We start from the raw sequence: 13,014 nt of genomic DNA, 5'->3' as shown, positions 1-13,014 counted from the left end.
ATTGATTTACTAACCGTAGCACCAATGGCGATAAACAGCAACTCAAAGCGTCCATCTCTATCTGTTTTGATATGAGTTACCGACCCAGGATTTTTCAGCTTTAAATTGTGACAATAAGCCGGCAGTTGGGCAAACGATGCTTCTGGCGACGACCCCTCAACAATTCCAAGGCATAACATTTGGCTCTCCAAGCTTGAGAATATGATATACTAATCTTGAACCGAGCATTCATGTCAGTCATAATTTCATGTCCCCGATATACCCTGCCATTCAAAAACATTAACTCAGCCAGAAAACCACCCAACACCTTTTTGTTTGCCTGTCTATGGTGAGGAAAAACTTGGGTTCTTGAACATGTATGTTTATCAATAAAAGTCCTAACTTGAAACATTTTGCAATCTTTTATTCTCTTTGCAATCATACGCCACGTACAGTTTTTGTCAATCATACACCTTGTTTCGAAACGATCTTTGCTTGATTTGTTAACTTTTAGTTGATAGCCATCTTCCACACATTTCGTATACAAAGCTATCTTCAAGTCTTCCTTTGTATCAAAACAATCATCTTTCTTGACACGAATAACTTTTGTGTAACAATCAACTGCTTCTTTGCCAACTCTTCTTCCGGTAACTGAAGTAATTCTGGCATATTCCAGTTATACCTGGCATTTTCTTCTTCGGGGACTTTTTCTTCTTCTTTTTCTTCTTCAGGATTATATGAATTACAGAATGGATGTTCAACATGTTCATTCACAGTCGTAACTTCCTCCTCATTATCATCAACAACATCTTCCTCGGCAACGGGTGTTTCATCATCAAAATTCGGGTATTGACCAATATGAAAATCATTACACACATGGTCTGTTTCTTCTTCTGAAACATCATCAAAATCCGTGTATTGACCAATATCAAAGTCCGGATATTGACCAAGACCAAATTTCGAATACTGACTAGTACTCACAATTTTTTCTGTTGGCTCATCATCGTCTAACTGGTCAATACGAAAACCGGAATTTGGTGCTGAAAGTTGATTGGGATTTGGATTAGAGAAAGGTTGTGGGTTTTGAGAAAAACTTAGTTGATTACTACCCGCTACTGACCCAACAATACTACTTCTAGGTTCAACAACATACAATGTAACATCATCTTGTGAAACACTAATGTAAGCAATGAATCGTTCAACATCTTCATTGTCGGTTAACAAATAAACTTTACCATTTCTCTGATAAGATAGCCTAAATCCACTTAGGGGCTCTAAATTCAATTTATTTGAAACACGTAGCATTAGAGTTTCATAAGTTAACTTTTGTAAAGACAATTTTAGTTGAAGATTCATGGGTAAAGGCATATATTGTAAAACACACCATGAACATTATCCCATGACCCTCCAAAACACAAATCTATCCAAACATGATCAACATTAGATGATTTCATGGTTGTAAATTAATTTACTAAACAGACGAGCTGCGAAACTAAAACCTGTTGCCGGATTGGGAAGGATGTCGTTGGATATAGGAACGGATGTCGCCGAAGAGAGTGATAGATGGAGATGGAATGAGTTGCGATTTAGGGATTTAGTTTATGATTTCAGTGTTATATACCCAAAATTTCAGTGTTGTGATTTACAGATTCTCGTTGCGATTTACGGATTATCGTTGCGATTTACAGATTCTCGTTGCGATTTACGGATTATCGTTGCGATTTACAGATTCTCGTTGCGATTTACGGATACGCGTTGCGATATACGGATACGCATTGCGATTTACCCATACGCGTTGCGATTTACGGATACGCGTTGCGATTTACGGATACGCGTTGCGATTTATGTGTTCGCGTTGCGATTTTCATATTCGCGTTGCGATTTTGGAAAATCGCAATGCGAATTTGTACTATCGCATTGCGATTTTCAAGAATCGCGTTGCGATTTTGGAAACTGATTTGCGATTCTGGGGATCGCGTTGCGATTTTTATTTCGCGTTGCGATTTTGTTGGTCATTTTGGCAAATCCAAAAAAAGTTAGTTAAAATCGTATATTATAACTTTTTTTTTGGTCACTGAGGCGATTTTCTCTTTAATAAATGAAAAAGGAAAAAAGAAGATGGGAGTAGTACGGCCTTATTATGGGGCATGGTAGAGATGAAGACGACAAACTGGTTTTGTGGTGTGGAGCAAAATTAGAGTACAGTATTTGGCAATCAGATATTCAGTTTTCTTACGATGCCATCAATGTTGTGTCGGATTTGTTCTTTCCCACATGGGAAACGGACTGCACACATATTGTTAATGTGTCTAGTCCTTTTTGAATATCGTCCCCCATGGGCCAGTCTGTTTGCTACCAGACGATATAGAGACGTGGCCGACCCTAAACCAAACATTCCATTTCTTTCGGGATGATTTTATATATATTTAAAATGATGATTTAACAAATTTAAGGTAAAGAAAGTGACGATATATTATATATTACGTATTAAAAATAATAAAATTTAATGTAAAAATAAGTATTTAAATTATATTTAAAGTATAATTTAAATACTTTTTTTTACATGAAGTCAAAATATAAATATAACACATATCACTTAATGGTTCTTTTAACGTATGTTACTACTTAGGAACCTAAAAGTGTAACGGAAAAAAGTTAGGCACCTAAAAATATAACGTCAAAACATTAGACATCAATTTTTAATAAAAAATTCTTTAGACACTTAAAGTTCGAATATAGTTTGGACTCTTATTTTTATATTAATCTAAATAATAATATGACATATGTCACGTATCAAAAATGATATGATATATGTCTAAAATGATGACATTATATATTTCACGTTTTGAAAATGATGATATGACATATGTTAAAAACAATGACATGTTAAAAGCAATGACATGATAATCTTATAAGTCCCTCAACAATAAGCGTTAACATTTTCATTCAAACACGAGTCGTTTTATGCTAAAATGAAATATTAAAGATAAAAATACACAAAAAGTAAAATAAAATAACTATTTATTTAAATGTTAAATAGATCTTATTTACGCTATGTCAAATATTTAATATGATGTTAATAAAAGTAGTATATTAATATTTAATGGGAAACTGTAAACGGATAAAAAATGTTGGAGGCAATAATATTACACGTCCTCTTATTTCCATGGAGTTGTTAAGTTTGTTCCATCTTTATGTCGAGAGTGGAGACAAGATCGATAAAGATTTATGGGCATCACTCGAGAAAATCAGATAACACCGACGAGGGTGACACTGTTGAAATGAGAGATAAACAAATGATTTTATATTAGGAGATTAACTTTTAAAATCTATAAACGACGAATTTATAAAAGTTTAAATGTAAAATTAAATTATTAAATGAAAATATTTAAAATATATGTTAATTTATGATCAGAACAAAAGCTGTCTCGCAATCGGCAGGAGCATATCACGTGCGACGACGCTGGCATCGACCTTTTTCATGGTTTCTTAATTTGTTGCAGACACAAAAGTGTGTTGCTGTTTTTGATCCAGCAAGCTTGGTGCCCACCATATTGGTTCCACAATGCACATATAATTTTAGGTCCCATCCGTTACCCCAAACAATCCAAGGACAGCATGGACCATACAGATTTATATTGTAAACCCTTTTTCTTCGGGAGTTTATGAGAAAACTAATCATTTTGAATTTTCTAAAAGGATAATTCTACTGCAAGTTGCAGTTGCATGGAATAGGAATACAAGTATTCAACTCAACTCAACTCAGATCACTAAATAATTTGGGTGAATTATTATATCCAATCATTTCATATGTAGTCGTTGAGCAATTTGATTTCGATTTCATTACCAGAGCCAATGAGCTGTCATCTGTTTGATGATACCTATCAGTTTGCACTCTTTTCCCTTCATTGTCATGTCTTTCCCGGAAACTTGTGCTCTACTGAGTGACACAGTCTGTTATCCACTTCGAAGCCAACAATCAAAAGGTTCTAACACCACCTTGCAAATGGATATGGAAGTGATTGCGGTTTGGTAAACAAATCACTAGCCGCCACCCCCTGCATGTACTCTCACCACTCACTTCTCACACTAGTCATTAAGCACGCTACTCTTGACTAAAATTTAATGTCGGAGAAGGAAAACAACAAGCTCATTTTTATCGCGTGTGCACCAAAACTAGACTACACTATTTGAGATTTGACATGGATATTGTTGTGCCTTCTTTGTATCTTCTTCCTACTTCATATATCTATTATTATTTTTTAGTCTATCAAATTTCAAAGTTTTTGAAATTCTTTAAAGTTAATCTTCTAAAAAATTATAATCTGCTAACGTGATTATTAATAAACTCACAAAATTTAGTGATATCAAGATTGTTCATTTGTTAGCATGTAAGTAACTATCATCAACCAAAGTCTGACATCAACACGTAGAATATGTATATAAACTACCATGGACTGATGGAGAAGAGTACTCTCTCAAATCGAATCTCTCATTAACAATTGATTACGATTTTTCATTCACATAAGAAAGAATGAACCGGCTAAAACAGTCCAATCTCATTTCTCTCGTCAATAATAAAAATTCAATTTTCTTGCATTGCCATCTGGATCTGTTGGATTTGTCCATGCCCTGTACTTTCCCCCTTGGAAAACAAGTGCTGTTAGTGTTATTATATAAAGTCTGTTTGATTCAGTCGGTTGCGGAGCTGCTATCGTAGGGGGCATGGGCCAATCTGTTTGCTCGCAGAACGCTATCTCAAGACGTGGCCAACCCTCGAACCAAAGAAACTCTTTCGATAAATAGATATTTTAGTCTGAGAAGACCATACACACATATCCAACCCTGAATCAATGAATCTTTATAATACTCGAATATAAATTAATATATCAATAAATTTAAAATATAAATCTGATTTTCACTTTTCTAATGTACGTAGGACATCCTTATCCGTTCTGTCTATGTTACCATTACTTGTTATTTCTGCAAGGGTCTAAAAAAGCAGCCAAGTGGAATGTTCTTTTTATTGGTTTAACCGTATGTATGCATGTATTTTGACACATGTAGCAGTTGACCATAAACGAATACATGAACAGCCGAAATCTATCATTATCATCGTTAATAAAAAAATATATCTTTACACATGAAAACGACGTACTTAATTCATTGGATTTATATATATTTGGGGTCTAAAGTTGTGTAGTGAATCCAACAAACAAAAAAAGAGTTGTTTAATTACTTAAATTGCTGCTTTGGTAACTGTTAACAGATATTCTACCTGTTGGAGAGAGAAAGAGAGAGCATGCATGCACCACTGACAAACGTCATTACCATCTCCAATATTTATTTTTTCTCATTACCAGAACAATAAAAAAATGACTATAAGGACAAGGGTTAGGGGAAAGTTAGCAGCAACATATGTGAAAAGCTCCAAACCAAACACATATCTTATTGTAATGGAAAAAGCAACACGTTTTTTTGATGTTTTCAGTGGACATATGCCACCATTGGTGGACACTGGTAATAAATATTTTTATGTTCCTTGATCTTGAATCGTTAGAAATCAACGATAAATGAGGCTGTGTATACATCGTTCGGTTCATCTCATGGTAGGGATGTAAAATCGGATATTCGTTCAAGTTTCAGTCGGATTCTGTCAGGTCGGGTAAAATCGGATACATGTCAAGTTAGGTAAATTTGATGCTTCGACTCAGATCAAGTCATTTTCAGGTTGATTTGACACCAGGTACAGTTCGGGTTCAGATCGGGTTACTTTTAATTCGGATCGATGTCAGTTCAGGTCAAAACAGTTCAAGTCCGGAGCAGTTAAAGACCAGGTTAATTTAGGTTCGGATGGACTTCAAGCGGATCTCATTCAGATCGGGTCACATCATTGGTAGATAAAATTCAGGCCAGATCTCTATCAGATACGGATTGAGTTCAAATCGGGTCAATTTTTTTGGATTAATTTTCGTCTTTCGCGAATGTATTGTATATGATTTAGAGCAAATTACTAAGATATAAATAATCATGAATCAATTTTATGAAAAATAAAAATTTAAGAACTAAATTGAACAAATATGAAATTACAAGTAAAAATTTAAATAAATTAAACAACACGCATTGATGAGGGACCAAATCAAAATAATTTTAAAATATGAGGTTGAAATTAATACAAAAAAGTACTAAATTATACCCATTTAAAAAGTTATGGGCCCATTAAAAAATATAAATAAGTAATAAGTATGGGCCAATTTCATATGCAAATATAATTTTAAGGACTAAATTGAACAAATATGAAATTAAAAATAAAAATTTAAATAAATTAAACAACACAAAAGGATCAAATTAAAATAATTATAAAATACTAAAAATATATGTAAAATGAACTAAATTGCATTCATTTCTAAAATTGAGAAAAAATTGAAACAACTATAATATATATATATATATATATATATAAACTATATAATAATATAATATATATAAACTATATAGTTTATATTTATATATTATATATGAACTATATAGTTTATGTATAAACTATATAGTTTATTAATATAACCTATATATAAATAAACTATATAGTTTATATATAATATATATATATATATATATATTATAAACTAGATATAGAAACTATATAGTTTATATTTATATTATTATATATTATATATAAACTATATATATATATATTATGTATAAACTATATATACCATGTATAAATTATATAGTTTATATATGAACTATGTATAAATTACATAGTTTATTAATTAAATTATATAGTTTATATATAAATTATATATGAATTATATATAAACTATACAACTTATATTTATATATTATGTATAATTATAAATAATATATACTATGTATAAATTATATAGTTTATTAATATAAACTATATAGTTTATATATATATAGTATATATGGTTTAGGGTTAATTTATGGAATTATATATAAACTATATAGTCTATAGATAGTAATATATAAACTATATATAAACAATATATACTAACTTATACTATATGTAAATTATATATACTATATAGTTTATATATGAACTATATATACTATATAGTTTACATATGAATTATATATATAAACTATGTAATATATATAGTTTAGTAGTTTACTTATGAACTATATATATAAACTATATAGTTTACGTATGAACTATATTATAAAGTTTATTAATGAACTATATAAACTTTTTGTATAGTATATACTACATATATAAACTATATATACGATATAATTTACATATGCTGTCAACACTCGTTTTTCCGTCATTATTTATATTATTATTATTATTATTATTATTATTATATTACAATTACAATTATTATTATTATATATATTTATTATTACAAATAATACAACATGAAGGCCCATTTTACAAAATCAACCCGATTCAAGCCCAAGAAGCCAAAAACCCGATTAGGGTTTTCACATCTCATCTTAGCTGCCAGCATTTACAACCGTTGGATCTGGAGAGATCCAACGGTCCAGATCTAATCTAGCAAGAACCCTAGGGTTCACCAACCCTAGAGACTATTCCGGCGCCACCTCCAGGTGCCCCAACCGATGACTGCCATGATGCTGTCGCCTCTAACAGAAGGATCTAGAAGAAGCAAGGAGATTCGCACACCTCGCCCTATGGTGAGTCACTATCGTAGATCCGATGACTCACAAAAATGAACGGTGGTCCAAGGCCTTCCGAGGCCTATAAAAAGTCGATCCTACAAAGCAAAAAGAGAACAATGACAAGAACTAGAAGAGAGCAAACAACATCAACGAGCAATAAACAAACCAAAAGGAGAAGAAAAGAAAGGAGATCTTACCTTCATCAAAGCCCAAACGTCGTCGGAAAAGTTGTTTTACCGAAGGTAAAATCTTAGATCTAGATCGTTTTGAAGTTTTTTTAGGAAAAAAGGAGGGTGGTTTCGGGTTTAGGGTGTTTCGATCTACGTTTTGAGCTATTTTGATTTTTTTCGCCGATGTGAATAGTAACCGACGGTGACCGGAATATTGACCGGAATAGTGATCGACCAGTGATCGGAGTTCCCTCCGGTGAGAGAATTTAAAGAGAAGTGAGAGCTTCTCTCTCTTTTGAGAGAGAAGCAAAATTGAGAAAATGAAAAGAATTGGCTATTTTGAGCTAAATTCGGGCTATTTATACACTTATCAAAACTATGTCGTTTTGGAGAGGGAGTATGTGTGTAATTTCAAGATTGATAAATCACGCCCATGATTCCTATATTCTATAATTTTCCATTATAGTCACCAAAATCAAGTTTCTATATCTTTTAATTTTGTCTTCGTATTTTTTTTATTTTAGTCACTACCCGTATATTACATATATTTAAATAATATTTTAAGATTATTTACACTTTTAATATATATATTTTATAATATTTCGAATTATGACCAATAATTTATATATATATATTAATTTAATCCTATAGTATTATTTTGGTTATTATTTAATTGCAACTTTACTTTATTTTTATTATTACCTTTTATGTTTAAATATTTAAATCTAATACTTATTTATTATTTTTATCACATATATATCCTAATAATATATACTAGTATTTAAAATAAAATATATATAAGGGAGTATCTTGTGTCATGTTTTGTCATCTACATTTGAATCCCACGTTTTTTTTTTCTCCAAAACTTTAATTATTTTTTTTAATAAGAGCATTATAGGTATGGGTGCTCAATTTTAAATTTGTTTATTTTAATATAAGATAGAAAACTAATTTTTTGTCCATAAAGTTTTATCATATTTAAATATTAATCCCATGTTTTTTTCTTTTAATTAATAATAATGTTTTACTCTAATTTTTATGTATTTTATTCCTTAAGTAATTATAATATCAATTTTTAAAATATATTATGCTAATTAATATCTTTGGTAAACATTTTTTTTATATATTTTAATATTTTTGCTAATTAATAATAACATTTTTTTATATTATTTTATTCATTAATATTATTTTTTAAATAATTATAATATCTTATGCTAATTAATTTAATTAATTTTATAATTTAATTAAAGAATAATATATTTTTTAATATATAACCATTAAAATTTCGCATTTACTTAAATATTTACTTCATATAGCATTAATTGCATTGTATATATATGTGTTTATATTGTATATACGTTTGTATTTATTACATAGAATTAAAATTTTTAATTTGTTTAATAAATAGGTTATTTGTTCCTTCATGTATATATATTTGAAGCATTAATTCATAAATAGATTTTGACATAAACATTAGACTCGAATCAAAATAATTTGATTAAGGGTAATATTCGATCATTTTAATATTGTCATAAAGTAACTGTCTTAACGTATAAGAAAGTTAATTTCGATAATTTTAAAACGAAAGTCTATCATGTTAAGTGACACCTATTAAATTAAATTCATTTTTAAAATTAAGGGATTGAGAAAAAGATCATATTCTTTTAATTAAATTCATCAAGAAAAGACTGTTAGATCGAATCTATGATCTCGTCTCGCGATATTTAATTAGTTGAATATCCATATTCTCATTAAATATTGCTAAAATAGATAATTAATCAATTGTTTGATATGTTTATTTATTTAACTTTGGCATGTATTTTAAAAGGTTTTTTAAAAAATGTACGATATGAAATAATTAAATATTATTGTTTTCAATCTTAACATTATTTTAGGTATTATTATTTTTAAATTTAGAATGGAATTCCAATATTTCTTTATTTCGATTGGAGTAAGAATAGATTGCTTCAAGGTATGATAGATCGATTCTTCTCGATAGGAAATAATTAAATATTTTTATCTTTCATCCAAAATTTCAAAGAACGTTATTTTAGGGGATCTTAAATTAAGTTAAACTCGAACTTGTACATTTTATTGCAAAGACAATTAATTAATCGACTAGGTACCAATTTAGGGCGTTGTGGGGGTGCTAATCTTTCCCCACACGTAATCGACTCCCGAACTCAAAAGTTGGTAACGCAGACCACAAGTTTGTGGTTTTAATTAAAATTAATATTTTATTTAAATGACAAATATATTTTTGGGTGTCCAATCACATCTTAATCAAAGATTGGTGGTGACTCTGCGAACCACGTTTTTATCACAAATTTATCACACTAAAATCATTTTCGAAGCGAGACCACCCCTTTCCCCATCGGGTAAAAGACCGTTTCGACATGAACTATATAATATATATATATATATATATATATATATATATATATATATAAAATCTATATAAACTATAATTTATATATAAACTATATACTATAGTTGATATTTATATACTATATACTATATATAGTTTATATTATTACATATGAACTATATATATAAACTATATAATTTACATATGAACTATATATAAAAACTATATATATAAACTATATAAACTATAGTTTATATATCAACTATATAATATAGTTGATATTTATATACTATATATTATAGTTGATATTTATATACTATATATTATAGTTGATATTTATATACTATATAATATAATTTATATTTATATAATTTATAATATATAAATTCAAAGTATATATTATATGTATAAATACTAGATAGTTGAATACATTAATTAATAAACTATTTATAAAGCATATACTACATATATAGTTTATATATACTATATAGTTTACATATGAACTATATATAAAAACTATATATATATAAACTATATATTATATAGTTCATTAGTATATATAACCTATATAGTATATATAAACTATATGTTATATAGTTCATTAGTATATATAAATTATATAGTATATATAAACTATATGGTATATATAAACTATATATTATATAGTTCATTATTATATATAACTTACATATTAATTTATTAATATAAATAAATATATATATATATATATATATATATATATATTAATTGAAAGAATTGAAAAATATATAAGGATCAAATTGAACAAATTTTAAATATGAAGCTTAAACATAATTTGGATTAAATTGAACAAATTTTAAATATGAAGCTTAAATTAATACATTGCATCATTAAATTTGGACTAAATTGAATAAATTTAAAATTAGGATACAACTCTACAACGCCAAATAAAGTTAAAAACACGTGAGTCAAAACCCAAATCTGAAACTCCAAACGAACCTATACAAAAGGCAAAATTTTTCCATTTTCAGTATTATTTTGCTCTCTCTCTCTCTCTCTCTCCGATTCTCTCAAAATTCTTTGACTTCTCTCTAGAAATTCATCTGTGTTCATCCCAAAAACCCTCATTTGATATTCACAAACACCAAAACCCAAACCATTTCGTGTTTTCTTTCCGATCAAACACCCAGAAAGTCAACTCTTATTCATTCGTGTTCATCTCAGTTCTTCCCCAAACCATTATTTGATCTTCACAAACACAAACACCAAAACCTAAACCCATCCTTATTTTTTCGATCAAAGACCCAAAAATTAAACCCTTGTTCATCCCCAAACCCTTATATTGAGTTAATCGATCGACGGAATCGGCCAAGAGGGGGGTGAATTGGCAATTAAAATTTTGGTGGAAGCTTTTACAGAAAATTGAAAGTAATTGCACAGCGATTTAGAGTTTCGACTTCTCAATCAAAGTCTAACGTCCACTACCTTAGCTATCCACACTAAGGATTTTCCAACAAATTCACTAATTTGTTCTTTCTTTTGAGGCCAAAGAGATAACCTTACAACTCCCTCAAGAATATACCTCAATTCTTGAGACCACTCTTTCTCAAAGAGAAGATTACAAATTTGCAAACTTACAAGGTAATCCTCACAAGGTAGATTGTTTGCACAATTCTAGAACAAAGAAAAGAACACTAAAAAATGAATACAATTGAGTACAAGTAGTGTTCTTGAAAGCAAAATAAATATTGAATAAAAAATAGGCTTGAAATGCTCAAACTTGAGGTTTGATGCTTTCTCTTTGATTCTCTCTTGATTCTTGTTGATTGTTGTTTCTTGTTGTTGATCAATGGCTTCTAAGCTTGTTTAAATACACCTTCAAATGATTCTGAACATTGGGGATGCTTAGTGGAGTCAATAGAGCCGTTTAAGTGTGAAAACAATTAATTAAATTCAGTTGGGAGCGTCAGTGCATCGATGCATACCCATGGTGCATCGGTACATCAGTGTAAAATTCAAATATTTTGATCGTTAAAACACTTAGTGCATCGGTGCACCAAGTGTGCATCGGTGCACCAAGTGTGCATCGATGCATAAAATGCATTCGATGTTTTGAAAAAGCCTGAGTGCATCGATGCATGGTCTTATGCATCGATGCATCAAATGCACCGAGTGCATCGATGCATGGTATTTGCATCGATGCATAAAATGCATTCGATGTTTGAAAAATTAATTGGTTCAACGATGCATGGATTGGCGCATCGGTGCATCACTCTTAAAAATTGATTTTAGGCTTGATTTCGGTTCAAAATACTTTGTGAAAATTGTTTAAAAATAGTTTAAGTATAAAACATAATTTTACACATTTAGTAAGGTTTAAAATTGATCTTGAAAGACTTGGAGTAATAATTTGATATTCGATTAATTGAATCGATTATACTTAGAAAATAATTTGTAAAATCTTAAAATTCATTTAAACTTAGTTTGTTATATCGAAACATCAAAATGTTTTCAACAATCTCCCCCTTTTTGATATAACAAAACACTTGAGTAATTTAAGAGTTTCTTTGAAAATAAATTTTGAAAGCCAAGTTTGAAATTACTCCCCCTTACTTTAACACTTTTCCCTTAAAAAAAACTTAATTACTTTGACATTTCTTCCCTTTTTTTGTTAAATCAAAAAGACTCAAAAACCGATTTAAACAAGTTTTTGAAAAAAAATAGCCAATTGATTATATATATATATATATAGCTTAAGCTGCTAAGATCACAATCAAAAGAGAGATTAGCCATTAGTTTCATAATCAATATTCATAAACAAATGTGAAATGACATATTTGGTCATAATGTAACTAGTATGTAAATGATGCA

This window comes from Hibiscus syriacus, unplaced genomic scaffold (genome assembly GCF_006381635.1).
Source record: "Hibiscus syriacus cultivar Baekdansim isolate YM2019G1 unplaced genomic scaffold, ASM638163v2 tig00111027_pilon, whole genome shotgun sequence".
Lineage (NCBI taxonomy): Eukaryota > Viridiplantae > Streptophyta > Magnoliopsida > Malvales > Malvaceae > Hibiscus > Hibiscus syriacus.
This window is presented reverse-complemented; position numbering follows the sequence as displayed.